General features: G+C 38.7%; 1 protein-coding gene across 5 annotated transcripts in view; it reads right to left on the minus strand.

Annotated features, from left to right (window-relative positions):
* RARB (retinoic acid receptor beta) overlaps positions 1-17,540 on the minus strand; it is a 331,295-nt gene that overhangs the window by 301,416 nt on the left and 12,339 nt on the right. Inside the window, exon 1 of one of the 5 annotated variants that reach the window (XM_083825376.1) lies at positions 3,438-3,459. The exons of the other annotated variants lie outside the window; for them this stretch is intronic. The gene's annotated coding sequence lies outside the window, so the exon portion shown is untranslated. Of the gene's footprint in view, positions 1-3,437; positions 3,460-17,540 lie in introns of those variants that run through there. 5 annotated transcript variants of the gene reach the window in all.

Below are 17,540 nucleotides of genomic sequence, written 5' to 3' on the forward strand. Positions count from 1 at the left end.
CAATATGCAGTGACACAAATGACATTTTTGCTGAGAAACAGCAACATTAGCCTCAGAGTAAATGAATGATGTGCATCCTTCCTACAGCTAAACTGTTCTTTAATAGAGACAAATCATGAAAAAGGATGCAAAGACTTTCAAGCACAAAGGAAATTACAACCTAAAACCTTACGCCAAATTTCCACTTTTACTAATAAGGTTATTTTACATCACTTAAGAAGAAGAAAGGAATTGTTAAGACTTTTACACTGTCAAGATGTCAAGAGTAGAATGAAACACCTTTAATACAACTGAGAGAATCAGATGTAAGCAAGGTGTCTAATCTAGGGGAAAATACTATATATATAATGTATTATTATATTATCTATTACTATTTAATATCTTACAATGTTATATATATTTCATTCATCCATATATATAAAGACATTTATTCACCCATATATATTTGTGTGTGTGTGTTATGTTTTATATACAGATGAGTAACAGAGCAGTGCACTCAGGGTGCAGATAGCCAATAACTGTCTTAGCTCCTCTCCTAAAACGTGAAGAAGTAACATTTGTTCAGATTTCACTCTGAAATCTGAAGAGGACCAGAATTACCAGTAACCATGAATGTCGATGCTTTAAGTAATTTAAGATAAACACATGAAATTGTATTCTTATGTTTTCTAACATAGCACTGAAGATAAAGGAGCTTGTTTAGCTCAGTTTACTTCCTTCTTCCAAAAATAACAGCCTTTTAATTAATTATTTCCCATTATTAAAGAGCTTTCATATATTCGACATGCAAATCGCTAGGCATTTTGGCATGGCCCAGTCCACATGACAATCATTATTTAATTAGCTGTGTTACTGCTTACTTCAGAATATACAAGGTCACTCCTCTGATCATATATATAAATCATTATGCAAATTCATTCAATTTAGATAACCACAAACCACCTCACAACATCTTAAATATTTAACTAAAAAACATGGAAAATTTTTAAAAAACAAGTAGTCGGATTATGATAATTCAAAAGATGCCTGTCAGTGTAATGGGAAAGTAATTTTAATATTCACAACAGCACCAACAAAAGGGATTTTTCAACAAACATTAATGTTGAAATTCTCAGGAAATTCAGGGCACTCTTTGGTGCTGAAAATAATTTTGAATGCTCATTTACAGAAATTAACTTCACCCCTACTGTGCCACAGAACTCCACAAACTTGATTTTGCACCAGTGACTTCAGGCATCAGGACAACGTGAAGTTTGGTATCAGGTACCTACCTGACAGTAGGTATCAGGCCAAACTGAACACGTGCATAGAATCATAGAATATCCCGAGTTGGAAGGGACCCATAAGGATCATCGAGTCCAACTCCTGGCACCGCACAGGTCTACCCAAAAGTTCAGACCATGTGACCAAGTGCACAGTCCAAACGCTTCTTAAAGTGACTACTTTCCTGGGGAGCCTGTTCCAGTGTGTGACAACCCTCTCAGTGAAGAACCTCTTCCTGATGCCCAGCCTAAACCTCCCCTGCCTCAGCTTGACACCATTCCCGCGGGTCCTATCGCTGGTCACTAAAGAGAACAGATCAGCGCCTGCCCCTCCGCTCCCCCTCGCAAGGAAGCTGTAGGCCACGATGAGGTCCCCCCTCAGCCTCCTCTTCTCCAGGCTGAACAGGCCCAGTGACCTCAGCCGCTCCTCATACATCTTCCCCTCTAGGCCCTTCACCAGCTTCGTCACCCTTCTCTGGGCACTCTCCAACAGTTTCATGTCCTTCTTGTACTGTGGTGCCCAGAACTGCACACAGTACTCGAGGTGAGGTACTCGAGGTGAGACATGAAAATAACTGAATGGTTTTCCAGGCCAAAAAAATCAAACGACTTTCTGCTAATGTTTTCCATTTTCAGTAATGGAAGTTTTATTAATAACAAGCAAGAAGCAGCTATGTGCACTTTATGCAACCCAAAGTTTCCAGTGAGCAGAAGCACATCTCAGAAATATCGGCAGTAAAACGACATGCAACAAAATAATCCATGGGCTCCTCAAATGTCAGCAGCAGCCTGAACATTTCAAACCACCTTGCGTCATCTCCTTACCTACCCTGACAGCACATGCAAAAAGTAAGGACAGCACAAACAGTGCTTCACAGATATAATGCAACATATGAAATGAAGTGAGGTGGGACAGGACACACAAGCACAATCTTTCAGAGCATCCTCACGTTAGGGTTTGCTTCAAAAAGCAGTTCAGCCCCTTTCCAGAGCTCACAAACACCATCTGAAAGCACACAGACTATATTAAGATCATCTGGCATAGAACTGTGTTTTACAATCACAAATGGCACCGCATGTCCTAAAGGAATTTAGGCAGAAGTGAGCTGATAGATCTGTAGAGGAAACAAAAGCTCCTTGGGAAACACCAGCTTCTTTATTTCCCTTCCTGCCTTACCCTCTTTTGCTGAGTCTGGTGTCTCACCTGCCTCACCCGTGAATTTCTAAAGCTTTCCCAAGCAAGACTCACACCCTAAGAAGGTTCTGCTACTTCTCAGCCTGTTAAGAAATAAAAAATAAAATAAAATAAGAAATTGCATTTGTCTCAGCTCTCTCCCTCCCCATGCTGGAAGCCACGGACTGAAAAACATCACTTTACGACGGCACGGTTGCAGTACCACAACACACGAGCTGAGACACGCTCCCGAGCTGGTACTGAGGGCCTCACCTGAGGCACTCAGCACTTCACGCCCAGGTAAGGCCTCTCCTCACGCTCTGTCCCCACACGCTGCACTATTTAAAGAAGTTACACTGAGGTGACGGGCTGGACTCTTTAGGCTTGCAGTACTCTGTCATGAAAAGTCACTTTGGTGCAACAGGGGAGCACTCAGATGCCTGCTTAGCTAGGTCTTTCGTTAGTTCGGATAAAACCAAAGTTACTTTCATGTGTAACTGCTCTGGAACAGGATTGATATTCCTACTCTAACATCACCCCTACAACTTCATTTATTTCCAGTTCATCAGGCAGTTCTCATTTCTGGCATAATACACATGATTTTTTCAGCAAATAGCCTAAGTATTTGCAACATCTTTCACTGAAATAAACTCAAACTGCCTCCCCAATATTTTTATTAAGAAAAATTTAAGTTGTTGGAGGGGAAATTCTTTGTGATATCCCTGAGCTTCTTTAACATACTGTTGCATGCCATTAAAAAAGTTACGCAAATGTATTTGTCTACTCATGAAGAACAGTGTTTTGAAAAAGCATTAACTAACTTGTTTTGGTTTTGTTTTTATTTTTAGTGTTGCAATGTTGTACTAAAAGGCTTATTACCATTCAAAGACAAAATAGGATCTCAGATATGCTACAGCGCCTTCAGTCAACACGAAGTAAGCAAAAGCAATGTTATGCCGTAAATACACCCTGTAAGATGAGACGGGAATTACTGCACTTACCAGGAAGATCTGTCAGATATGTATTTCCCAGGGCATTTCCACTCCCTCTGAAGCACAGCCCTCACTACTCTTCCTGCTCCTCAGCCGGAGGGGCTGGTCAGCAGTGACGTGCAGTGGAAAACTATCCAACTAAACCGTCCGAGGTCTGAGCCAGCAGAAAACCAGCACAGCACGCTGCCTTTTGCAATGCTACTGGCCCACCTCATCAAGCACAGCTGAATTTCGCAAGTCTCAATAAATGCAACAGCATAAACGATATCCCCTGGTAATACAATGACTACAGAAGTAACATCATTTACCATTGTGCTTTGCAAAGGGAACTTCTTTGGAGCAGCAGGAGGCTTTTTTCCTATACATATATATTTTAAAAGTCTTCCTTGATTGGCTCTTTGATCCTAATGAAAGGCTCTATTCTATCCTCAGTGTGAGAACAGCTTCCCTTAACACCAAAAGAAGTTACACATGCACAGGGGAGAACATTCACCATAATCTCTTGCAGTAGCATCCTTCCATTTTTACAGCTTTCCACCTACGATCACCTTCTGAGGAGAAAATCACCCTACCTGTTTAAAAGTGAAAGGAAGACCGTGTACCTAAAGGATGTCACTTCACAAAGCATGCTGCTACGCTGGATCAACCCCAGGGTCCAGGTCTAGCCACATCATCTCAGCAGCAAGTCACATTCGGTAAGTATTTATGAACACATGGACGGGAAACAGAAGCTTACAACTACAGTCAGACCTGGCTTTCATACCCAAGATGAAAACCCAGCTCTCACGGTGAATAAGCAGAAAAATTGTGCATCACCTAACTTCCCCTTATTTTCAAGATGGAAATGGTGTGTGCGTTTAAGGCAGTTCCATCCTGTGTGAATGTAAAATCCTCCAACACACAAACAGCTACAACCCCAAAACACTGATGAAAAGCTATGAAGGAATATTGGGGAACTCTTTGTTAAGGAAGGACACACCTCTACTTCCACCCTCAACAAATTTCCATATAGCTTTGGTGCAATCACTTGTTTGTGACTCCACTGGTTTTTCCTCATGAAAAGAAAATCTCATTCTTCTGTACGAGCATTGCATTTTCCAAATAAAGGGAGTTGCAGCTGAAATGCTGATTACCCAGAAGAAACCATAACAAAAGCAAATGCAATAAACTATAACTACACGCTACACAATATATGCAGTTTCACTGCAAACGCAGCCCAAGCCACGAGAACAGGAATGTCTTTTGAGTCCGATTACATATAGGAAGAATAAGGATATTTATGAATGGGCAGCAGCTGCTTGTGCTCACTGCCCTGGGAGAAGCATATATATTCATAACAGCTACTGGACTTGAATAAGTTCCACACACCTACTTGGTTTTAGAATACACAAGCTACAACAGTCTGGGATTTAAGACTGATCCAAATCAGTGTCATTTTTTTGTGGGAAGAAACAAAATCCAAACTCAGCTAACACGTGCATACATTTGAGTACAGACTCTGTTCCACAATATACTTTTGACAACTGTGCAGTGAATACTTGATTGACTTTGCTACTCCATATGACTAAGTCTCCTTTCCTTGAGGACATTTCCATGCATACTCTCTCATTTAGATAAATGCATATCAGCAGATATTTATCAGAGACATCCTTTATTCAGAATATTTTTTTTGAGTACTTATTCACAGGAGAGGAATTGCCTTTTTTTTTTTGGCCATTTCTTCTCTTAAATTACTAGAACCTTGAGACTTCAGTATTCATAAAAGAATTGCATACTTTCTTGCACTGGAGATGCATAAAAATGTAAGAATCCTGGAAAAACCAACAACAATCAAAATGGACAGTCAGACTAATACCACATGGGAGAAAGATTTATTGTAATACACAAGTACACAACGACCTGCCCATTGTAAACTTATGTTTTTTGTTTTTTTTTTCTATATACGCCATGAATGGGGGGATATATAAGGTATTAGCACAACTTATGTTAATATTTAAGTTCTAATCACAAATTTATGTCTTTCCTTTTTAATTTATGCATTTAGACTAAGATACCTATTTTGCCACAAATTCCTGAGTTATGTATTGTATATATTAAAAAACAAACAAACAAAAAAATTATTTTAGTCAGTTATCTCCATTTATTGCCTTTCAATGTAGTTCTTTGTTCTTGCTGTAAGTTAAAACACATGACTTATTTACACACAAACCTCCCACTAACTGCTCATCCTCTAGCCTATGCTAGCTCTCATCCTTTCGGTACCTTGTTATGGAAAATTCCTTCAGATGCCGCCAATCATTTCTGTTCATCCTGCAGTCCTTAGTTTTTTTTACTGAATTTTCTTAAGTGTTGCAAAACAAGTGCAGCATTCCTGTTATACAGAATCATGACGTGAACCTGTGGTAACTACTATCCAGGAATCACATCTCTTTTAATCTTTTATAAAAATAATTTTAAAAAGACAGAAATTATCATTTTGTAAGAGCCACACAAAAGCCTAACTTTTTTTTTTCCTGCAGCAAATGTAGTTAATTTAATATTCAGTAACATGCAACTAGATCAAATTATGTACTTGGAAGATTTCACTTGCGTTTGTCAGCTGCAAAATTTCACCTGCCATTACAGTATCTATTCCCCAAGCTTTACTAGACACTCCTGGAGTTCCTCAGCCTTCCTCCAACTTACTTTGCATTACGCATAAGTTCTATCATCTCCTTAGCCACTTCTAGCACAAAATAATAGTCTGGTTTAACTACTCCATCAGATCTAGCTGTATCACAGAATTGAGGAGTTGGAAGGGGCCTCAAGAGATCATCGGGTCCAACCCCCCTGCCAAAGCAGGTTCCCTAGAGCAGGCTGCCCAGGTGGGCGTCCAGACGGGGACAGTATACTCATAGCAAGAGAAAATCTACTACAGTCTATCACTTTGTGTACCTTTCTTTGCCTCTTCTTCTGAGGAAGGTGCCTCTTCTTCCACAGCCAGCCTATGATCCAACAAAACCTTTCTATTGCAAGAGATTTTATACAAAACAGAGTGGAATATTACAAGAGCCAGCAATATAACCCAGAAACAAAAGGAGAAATCATGCTTGATGTAAATCATCAAATTCTCAAATACTTCCCTAAGCCTGTCTGGCTGCTGTTACCACCAACAACTGATGCATCTGCTTTCTTCTCAGTCCTTAGTGGGGCAATAACCCAGCTTGAAATACTACATACTAGTGAAACTCACTCCCGCTGAAAGAAATGTTTGCCCCAAAAGGCAGTCATATAAACTCAAAATCCTGCAAACAACAATGCTTCTAAGAGCTCACAAGTGCCCCCCACAAAATCCATATCCATCTAAATGTCAGCTCACAAATGTACCTAAGATGTATAAAGAAAGCACTTCCATTTCTGTGATTTTAAGAGTTCTTTGGTACGCTAGGTTGCAGTCAGCCTTCAGAAAGAAATTGCTCCAATGGGTCAGACACAATTTTATAGCAGATAGCACTAAATTTAGATTCCTTTCTCAATTTTTTTTAAACTTCTTCCACATTTTTAACAGCTTGCCCTTGCTTACTTCAGCTATTGTGCCTCCATCTAAAATCATCCGAATCAGTGATTCAGAAATACTCCTATGGGAATATTTTCTTTCTAAAAGCACAGTATCAGATAGTCATTTCTAACTTAAGAAATAGCTTTCCAAAGCAAAAATAGCATTGATCTCTTTTGTTATAAACACAACATCTGAATACATCCAAGTAGGGAATACATTCCACCTCTCTAATACTTATATCACTGAAGTATCAGGGCAGTAACAAGCAAAAAACCACAAATGTTACTGGAACTAGCTAAGCAAAGCAGCCCAGTAACTTAAAATGTAGTCCCCACCATCATAGAATATTTAAGAGAAGCAATTTTGAATTGAGTATCTTAAGGAAGGAATAATAAGTTACTTGTTTTCTAGAGTGGATCAATATGATAAAATGCTAGATATAAAAGCGAGATGGAAAGCAAGAATGTAGCTTCCTTTCTTCACTGGATTACCACCTCACAATCGTAACTTATTCCTTCAGGCTTCATGTAACAAATTGCCAATTCCGTGCCATTTTCATAGTCCGCAGTTTTTGCTGTACTACTATCACTACTTACCCATCTCAACTTTAATTTTTAAATGAAAGTTTCTCAGCCACATGACTGAGATGTAAAAAAACATGAAAATGCATGAACCTTATCAACTCAAAAAAAAAACAAGAACACAAAAAGTCTTTTGATTTCAATTTTTTTTTTTTTGGTAACCAAGAGAACTTTAAAAATAAAGTGAAAAGATGAAGAGTAGATAACTAGGAATATGGTTGTCTTTGTGCATTTAACCCCTGAACATCATTGCTAAATCCTTCTGTAGAAAAATGATGGCTCCTTTTTCCTCTTATCTACCAAATACAATATGTGAATTATCTAAGTACACATGAATCTTGTGAAAGACAGACCTTAACCAAAAGCTTCCATAAGTCTGCTTAGTAACAGTAGGCAATAAATTGCTTAGCCAGCTTTGGATCAGGCTTTCTGGCTGCCCTCCCGGCAAGCCGTCCTGATATGGGTCCGAAGAGGTTCGGGACAAAGGTACTTGCTCTTTACAGCTTCTGTTTTGTGAAGACCTGATATGACATGTTTCCAATCAGATGCAAATGAGCAAACAATCCACTTTTCTTCATTACTAACACAGGTTAAAAAAAATATCCTCAAGTCCTCTGAAGAGTTTGCAATCTGGTATTGAACAGACCACTTTGTTCTTCATTACTCAAAGGCATTTCGATATGAATTCATTCCTATTCACGGTAGACCTTAAATAAATGCGCATTCAATCCCACTGTCATCAGCCTTGGTCTTTTGGTCATCAAGCACCCCCCAAAGAATATGAACTTTCCGAACGGGCTTCAGTCACTTCGCATGCAGGAGACGCAGAGCACTTGCTGAAAACAGAATACGTGGGGCTATATGAACAATGAGATAATGAAGATGCTGAAACTTCACAGAGATACCACAAGCAGTTTATGTCCCAAAGCAGAAACAACTGTCAGTGTACTAGTGCAGGTTCTCCTACGTGCAGTCAGGGACACAGGCTTTTGGGCAACCTCCAGGTAAAAACCACTTTCTGTATCACCAAACTCTTTGGTAAAAGTCTCACTCCCGTGCAACCATAGGAAAAAAAGAACTGGCAATAAATTGGATGGATTAAATTGATTGAATTTTCAACCATCCTGGCCACAACTCCCCAGATAACAAAACCAGCAATCTAATAGCATGGGTTTTCTTTTTCATATTTAAAAACTAAAACACTCCCCCACCCTCCCTTCTTGCCTCCCTCCCCAACAGACACCCCAATTATCTGTTTTCAGCTGAACCCTAACAGTACACATGAACTTCCTACCGTAAGGAAAGATCCTGCCAGCATACTTCAGGTTCTTTTAACAAAATAAAGAAAGAAGTGACAACAACAACAAAAAAAGGGATGTTTCCAAACAACTTTTACACTAAAAAAAAAAAAAAAAAGGAAAGACTGATTCTGCCTGCATGTAACTAATCAACTACATTAATGCTAAGTAAACAAACCACTACAACACAACAAAATCCATAGTCCTGCAGATCAGGTTAAGGAAGGAAGGCAAAGTGAAAGAGAAATGAGGAATGTGTTTATAACAAATACAATGTGGAGCATCCTTTCATCAAAAGTGAAAGACAATAAAAAGAAGAGGGAGTACTTCTTACATTTGCATTTTTTTTATTATTATTCCAAAGTAATAAGCAATTTTTAAAACACCTAATGTGATTGAAAACTTGAGTTTTGTCTTTAACATAAGCTTTATAAAATGAACCCTACTTTTACTTGTCTCTCATTTCCAGACCTGAGCAACAGTACATGACCAGAACAGGTCTGCTGTTCAAGGCGATTTTCACACTTTAGGACACTTGACTTTGGCCCAATCAAAAGGGGGAACACTGCTTTCAGACATGATGAATTATCTTTATGACATAACAGACAGGGCTTTTGCTTCGCTCTGAGCTCAATCTTTATTTCATGGTCATTTCTATCAAATCAGTGCTGGTGGTGATACATCAAATGCTTAGAATTTCAATTAAATTGTCACTACAAAGATTTTCAAACTTGTACAGGTTTTCTGCATTTGACTTATTTTGCTTGTGTTTTTTAGTCTCAATGTCTTTCCATAAGGTTTTGCCAACACCCCTGGGTGGCTTCCAGCACAGCTCAGTCTTCTTGGCAGTTCTATGACTAGGGCAAGTTTGGGGCAAGAAAAGGCCTGTCCAACATTTCCTGCTCTTCAGATTTCGTGGATGTTAACAGAGTGAACTCTATGCTTGTACGCTGATCCTGGGTGCAATCCAGGTTGTTCTGTGTATGTGAGTATGGCCCAACGGGAGGCTTTGCTTTTTGCAGCGAGTTGAAAACGTCAACAGGCAGTTGACACCTATGGGTTAATAATAAAACTAAATACACATGTATATATGCAGTTTCTATATATAGTTTATGGATTATATATAAACTGTATATTTACATAAAAATGCAAAAATACATACACAGAACTTATGACACAATAATTAACAGTATTCACTTATTACATTTAATCACATCAACAGCCAAAAGACACTAATAAAAGAATCACATTTTAGGTATTTATTCGATCCTATAAAAACTGTGTTTTTAAATTATGGTAGCTCCACTCATTCTCTATATAACTTTATACATTTTTCTTCTTAAACAACCCATTTTCTCTTTCACATAATATTACAGTGTATTCAATTTCAATATCTGGCAACAGAGCACTGCCTTTGTAGGAGTACCTTCCTGATAGCTCATCTCTTGCACATACGTACTCTTCTGTAAAGAAATAAAGCCAGATGATGTAAACCTGTTTTCTAAAGCTAGCATTTCAGAAAAAACATGATCAACTAAGAAAAATATGGCTGCATAATTTTTAACAAAACAATATGGTATCTGATGTGATGCATTAACGGTCCATAATGTTATTGAACAAGACTACAAGAGAGACACTTTACTTGCACTTCCTTGTCAGACAATTACTCTTTGCTACTGTAATACTTCATGTGCATACTTCCAAGGAAGACTCATGAACGCACAGGTTCATTAAGGGAATGAGAGAATCGATTGTAAAATGGAAAAGGCCGAGTGAGGTCATATTTCAAAGAGATGAATATGGTACACTCCATTATGTTGTAATCAGCCTCCCTCTTTCATCCTAAGAACTGTAATAGTCTATCCTAATTTTCAAAAAAAAAAAAATTCACTGCCTGCATCCTACCTTCATCCCAAATACAGTGAGGAATTCAAATGTGCTGCAGGCAGTTTCCATTTACCATGGTCTTTGGAGCAGACGGTATTGATGTTGCTGACCATTTTTCTCCTTAATAAGAAAAACATTCAAATGCTACTAATATTGCTGCCTTGGCAAACCACATTTAATAGATGGGACTTGCCCTGTACATGACACACAGAACATCAATCAAGGCTGAATTTTATTTCAATTTATTATGGTTGCTGTCTAAATGAAAAAATGCTTATATCGTTAAAATGTCTTACAATATAAATGTGCAAATGATGCAATCACCCATTTTGTGAGAAATTTCTGATTTTGATTAAAAATATCTACAGTTGAACTTCTAAATATTTAATAAATGTAAAAACAAAAAACACAAGCACATTAAGAAACCACAGTAATTGGTATCCAATGCAATATCATGGTTTTGTGCTTGATAGCTTTTATCTTTAGGAGATGAGTTTATTACGCATTCTTCTTTTAAAATAATAAAAGCTGCCTTTTTGTTAAAGTCATCTAGAAAAAATTACTTCAATCTTGACTTCATTCAGTACTCACATGTTTGCTGTGGGTTTTTTTTTTTGTTGGCTTTCTTTTGGTTTTGTTTTGAAGTTATCATTTATCACAGGTCTTTGCTCGCTGCATCCCGCTGTCTTGACTCTGCACCAACTGGCCTGCAAAAGCCCTCCAAGCTTAAGGAACTCCAGACACCACACCATTACCAAAGGGTAGAAAACAACACCTTATAAGAAAATAGACGATATTCAGTTTTGTAATTGAACAGGGCAGCCAAACCTGCCCTAGCACGGGGGGCAGAATTTAAGACCTTTAGCCTTGCCACAGTTGTGCTGGTGCACGCAGCAAGGGATTTCACCAGCTCTTCACTGCCATGACTGCTCTCCTAACTGCTCCACCCAGAATTGCACAAAACTACACATGCGAGGTAACGAACGGTCTTGCTGTAGCAGAGCACTACAGACTGCCATAAAAGCCAGCTAAACTCAAAGGTATTTAAACCTCATTAAACTGTCATATACTGTCTCTACATATTTCCTTCCACATTACTGCTTATTATCATGCAACTATTATATAAATACAAACCTCCCCCATGATAAACAGATGGCTCTTTCTGCTGTATTCATTTGGAAATGCTCAAGTGTCTAGAGCCTAAATGCAGTTATACAGAGAAGGCCAAACGTTATGAAATGTCATAAGCATGTAGCAGGCCAGAAAAAAAAATTAGTTAGTTTTACTAGAAAATTAGAGTTTAGCATGGGTATGCAGGCAACTTTCTAATATTTTCTTACTTGGGCAGAAGTATCCGGAATGGACTTTGGACACTACAAGAGAAAGACTGAACTGCAAAAATGGTCTCTCAAACCATACAGCAAACCATGACAAGATGTGATGTACTTGAATAGAAGGACATTGTGGTTACACAGGGCATCATGTAGTTCTGCAGTTTGTAAGGTAACCACCACTCATGCTGAAGCCCAAAAATCTTTGATAAGAGCGAAGTAGGCACACCAAATTTTTGCCTTGCATTGCTTTTTATCACAGCCAAGAACTGAAGAGCACTTTGAGCTTGTCCTTTTAAAAAACAATAGATAAATAACTAGAAATGAAGGAAGTGTGGGAAAGCTACATGACAGATAAATGGGACTTTTACAACATTGCATATCATAAAGGTTGCCAGAATGTGTTGAATGAAGAAGAGCCAGTTAAATCACATCCTGCTGCAGCTGTCCAACTTTATAGCTAAAATGTTCATATTAATTTCGTTAAACAATTAAAGAAGGAAATCCAAAATATTATTACAAGTACGTTGGCTTGACACTCTCTTTTGCAGATTTAACAACAGATACAATACTCTCTACTTCAAAGTGCGACAAATGTATACAAATTGTGGGAATTGACAACCTCAGGGCCATAAAGTCATTGTCATATGGAAACTCTACAAATTTGACACTACGCTATACCTTTCTGACAGATACTTTAGAAGAGAAAGGAAGGACATTCCAGTAGTTATGGAGCTGGCTTGACATTTAGGGGATCTCAATTTAATTTCCTTGTCCAACAGATAGTCCTTTCTAATCCCGGACAAAGTAAAAATATTTTTCTTACCTTAGTTTCCCCATCTTTAAAATGGAGACCATTTAAGTACCTGAACTGAGTAAGTATTAAACAGAAAAAAAAATTATGCCTTTCTTCTATATTTTTCTCAGATGGGAAGATAGCTGAAAGCTCCATCTTCCAAAGGCTTTGACTATATAAATACCTTGAAATCAACCAAATACACTATTTGTAAGTAACATGCCGTGCATGTTGCAGGTCTTAATGTCACTGGATAGCCTTCCATTTCAAAACTAGTGCTCTGTGATAGAAGAGATATAGAAGAATGAACACTGGTGAAGTTAATAAACAAAATGCATTCATGGCCCATTACTTCAAATAACTTTACTATATAAGTAGTCCACTCATAAAATAATGGCCTCAATTAACATTTAATTCTCACACAATGCATTCATAATCTATTGGAAGGATTAAAAGTTCTGCATGAATATCACCAGTCTAGAAGCGCCACAACTTACAGAAGACGTACTGACATAATTTCCACTTGATTAAAAGTAGTTCCCAGTCTTTATTTTCCCCCTGTTAGGCCTCCTTGCCCTGTAACAATTACAAGAAAAGATACTCCCCTACGCATTAGAGCTCCCAGTCTCCCAGGTGATTCTCAGCTTTGCTCTGGAAATTGATAAGCACTCTAGCACAGCACTACTGCAGAGGAGAAGGTTAAGAAGTCCCACCACTCTGTGGTCCTGCAATTTTGTTCATGAAGAAAATGATGAGAATTTCCTGGGTAAGTGCATGCTTCAATCCTTTTTACAAGGTAGAATGCAGCGAATTTTCTGAGACCCGCGTCAGCTAAAAAAAAAAGTGCCAGGACTGCCACTGCTGGGAACATACAATTGAGGGCAAGACCGAGGCAAGACTGGAAGAGTCTTTCTGACATTATCTGGACATTTTAATAGCAGCATGCGATACCAGGGCAGCTGCAATGCTTGTAACTTGATAGATCTAAATGCCATGTGAAAGACCTCCCCTCACTCAGCAGTCCTTGGGTTTTCCAAGCTAAACTGACCGCCTAATGAATTCTCTTTTAGCACAGAAAATTAAGAAGTTAACTGGGAAAGAGAGTATCTTTGTAATATGCGGTTGCTTTTATCCTGCAACACAATGCCTGAGCATTGATGAGATGATAACTCAGTCAATTAATCAAACACCAACAAAACACATTCTAACAATGACTGCTGCTTTCATGGTGTCATTTTAAGAACTGACTCCAGTACACACAGATATTTTTTGTCCCATGGGTTTGACCTGAATCCTAATGAAACTGACTACTACAAGAAACCGAGGCAGTCCAAGCTACCAGCATTCAGGACATGCTGCAAAACACACTCAAAAAGCCATCAGATGCTTCTCTGTAAACTTGAAAGGAGGATGACCAGAAAGCCCCTGGAAATTTAAAACAAACCTCACTCTGTCAACCTACCTTATCTGAAAAGCGTTTTGACGGTCAAGTGATGGATCGAAAAAAATATAAAGAGCCAGACAGATCTAAATTTAAAATCCAGCCAATGCCTATTATCTTAAAACATGTTTAGGGCTGTGCTAGGACTTCTGACCATGAGTTAGTCTAAGGTATGAAACTGAAAAAAACACAACAAAAAAACTGACTCAAGGAAAATGAAACATATAAAAAATACAGCTGCTTTCCTTCTATTATTCTCCTTTCAAGTATTGTCTTATTTTAAATTTATTGTTAATATAGCATGTTAGTAGTTGTCCCTAATAAGCTCTGTATACACCCAAGAAAACTGCATACACTGACAAAGATGCTTCTAGTTTTGCACAACACATGGCTTTTTTATATGATATGTTCTCTCTTGAAAACTACTCCCTCACAAAATGAAAATTCAGCAGAATCCTAATAGCTTTCATATTTCAGCCTAATAGGTAGCACGGCATTGCACTGCCACCCACCTTTGCTACAATATTGCACAGCACATTTAACAGACATTTGCTTCCTTCACACAGTCCTTACACGCAGCTTCTGCAGGACCTCAGTATTAACATTTAACAGAGTCTATGAGCATAAAGCACATTTATGAACACCTGCTAGAACATTTTATTTGCCTTAAGAGTTTTATTATAACCGCTAAATTTTCTTGCTATGCTTTATGGGCCAAATCCTGGTCCAGTTTTAGCCTAAACTCCCATTGACTTCAACAGGAAGTTGATTGGATTGTATGTGGTTTTCCATACAAATTCAGTACAGCTTTAACAAAACTTGATCAGTGGTAAGCACAGAAAAAAGCCAGTACCCAGCAGCACCAAACAAAACCACTGAACCCAGTCTTCTGATAGAGTTAAGAAATAAACCCAATACCCACAAATATGTAACATTCACATTGCATTGCAAAAACTCACTGATGCTGAGGCTGAAAGTCACACAGGCATCCCATGAACAAGCACCTACAGCCTCCCGTGCCTTGGTGGGATGTTCTACCATCAAGTTACACTCTCACAGATTTTGCAGAGGAAGCCATGCCAGGAGTCTGACTGTTACGAAGGTGTTCTCTACAACGGTTTCTCTTTGACAGAGTTTTACCATCATTACCGGAGATGTCAAAAAAAACCCCTCTGAACCTGCACGTGGCTACGGACAAGCGAGCAGCACAACTCCTCGCTACTTAGAAATAGATAATAATGGAGGATTTCACAAAGTCTGCTTGGAACCCCCCTAAAAAAAAAAAAAGATTGAACCTCATTTGATAATACATAAACATTACTTTGACCATCACTACAGAAAGACCTAAAGCAATAATGACAGCCAGCGAGTAAACAGCAGACAATACAGCAAAGCCACTTCTGTTTCACATGAGCTTGACAGTAAGTGCTTGATTCAATGCATACTATTAAGCCAAAAAAAAAAATCAAAACAATTATAAAATGAAATTATAGGCACAATGATGAATGGCGACAGATGAAATGTTAACAGATCTAGCACCATACACAAAAATCATTGATTTTCTCTGATTACTACTTAGGTGATCAGAGTGTATTAGGTACTAGTTGCCTGCTTGCTCTAGATTTTATTAATGCTCCAATATCAGGCACCCAATTTGGAAATCAATGCTTACTTCATCATTTTTCTCTGAAGGATTCTATTATTCACAATTGATTTAACAGAAATGAAAGGCTTACCATTAACAAGAGCCAGCTGCTGACACTTCTTAGATGAATTATTGAACTTCCAAAAGTGAATTAACTTAACCATCACCAAGACTTATTGTCTGATGTTTCTCATACCAAAGTCAGTGTATTTATAATTGCAGAACCAAGTAGTAGAAAGCAGCTTCTCTGCCACCTCCATAAACACCCACCATATACACGAAGTAAAAATTAAGGAGATTTGCAATGATACAAATAGGATTTACGCTCCAAATAGAGACAGTGGGAGCTTAGTGTCTAGATGTCTTTTTATGACCTTAATCTACATCATCTTTCTAAAACTGTAAAGGTAGGGTCCTTTTAGGCTTCAGAAAGAGGAAATACAGTTTATGGAAAATTGTATCTTTTGCCTACTGTCAAGTTTCCTAGAGCAGACCATGCCCTCCCAAAAGCCTACAGAAGAAGGCTATTAACTCCTTTTAAGTACAAGGTGAAGATCCATCTTATGAATTGAGACAAAAGGAGCAAACAGGCAATTGCAAGTAGAAGTAGTACTACAACTCCATCCCCAAAAGCAGTGTAAATGTAAAAAGCAGGAGGCCTATCCATAAAACTTACCACCCAAGCTAACAGGCCTTCTGCTCAGCACATAAATTCACTATTCCCTTTTTCCAGTTGAGAAGAACTGAGCATAGCCCCAGGTGAACTCAGTTCCTCACGTAAGAGCTTTTGTTCTGCAGATTACAGTGCTGGCTACAGGGCTGTAGCCCCCGGTCAACAGCCAGATACAGGTTCAGAAGGGCAGTCCATGAGACCAGTGTCTATGCAGCAATCCTATGAATTAACAACTTCATCCTCAAATACTATGCACTACCTAGCAGGCGCGCTGCTAATAACGCTATTCATGAATCATCGCTGGGAAGTACTGATAAAAACCTACACATCAGGAGTGTAAGAGCACCCAGCTGTACTTACCTACAAACAACTTACTGTCAAACACACGAGGAACTGTGCTAAGTAACATGCTATGCTTAAGCCATGGGTTACCAAGTCCCCAGCTGCCTGGTGCCATACCAAGCTATCAAAACAAGGAAGTATTATTTCAGGGCTCGCTAGATTTTTGTTACTCTACGGCTGAATATGCTTCCAAAATGCCATAACAGCAGCTGCTGTCTCCTGTACATACGATGAATGAATGCTAAAAACTCGGCTTGATTATAGTTATCCCTGCCACTGCTCTGAAGAGTTCAGCCTGAGGCCGAGTTGAGGCTCTAGGTGAGATCCACTCAGGAAGTCTTCTGGATTAATAATGCAAACCCCTGCCTTCCACTTACGGTGCAATGATCAGACAGCATACCTGTTCTATCCTCATCACAAACGGCAAGTCAGCTACTGCCTGAAGTCACTAGGGCCTCTTCTCAAAGTCCTCACCGGATCCAACTGCTTGCACACTGCTGGTGGCAAAGCATCAGGACCTTACTTACGAGGGTTAGTATCTGAAGAAGATACTCTTACAGCAAACCTATCTTTTCTTGAG

The sequence above is a fragment of the Anser anser genome, assembly GCF_964211835.1.
Source record: "Anser anser genome assembly, chromosome: 2".
NCBI lineage: Eukaryota > Metazoa > Chordata > Aves > Anseriformes > Anatidae > Anser > Anser anser.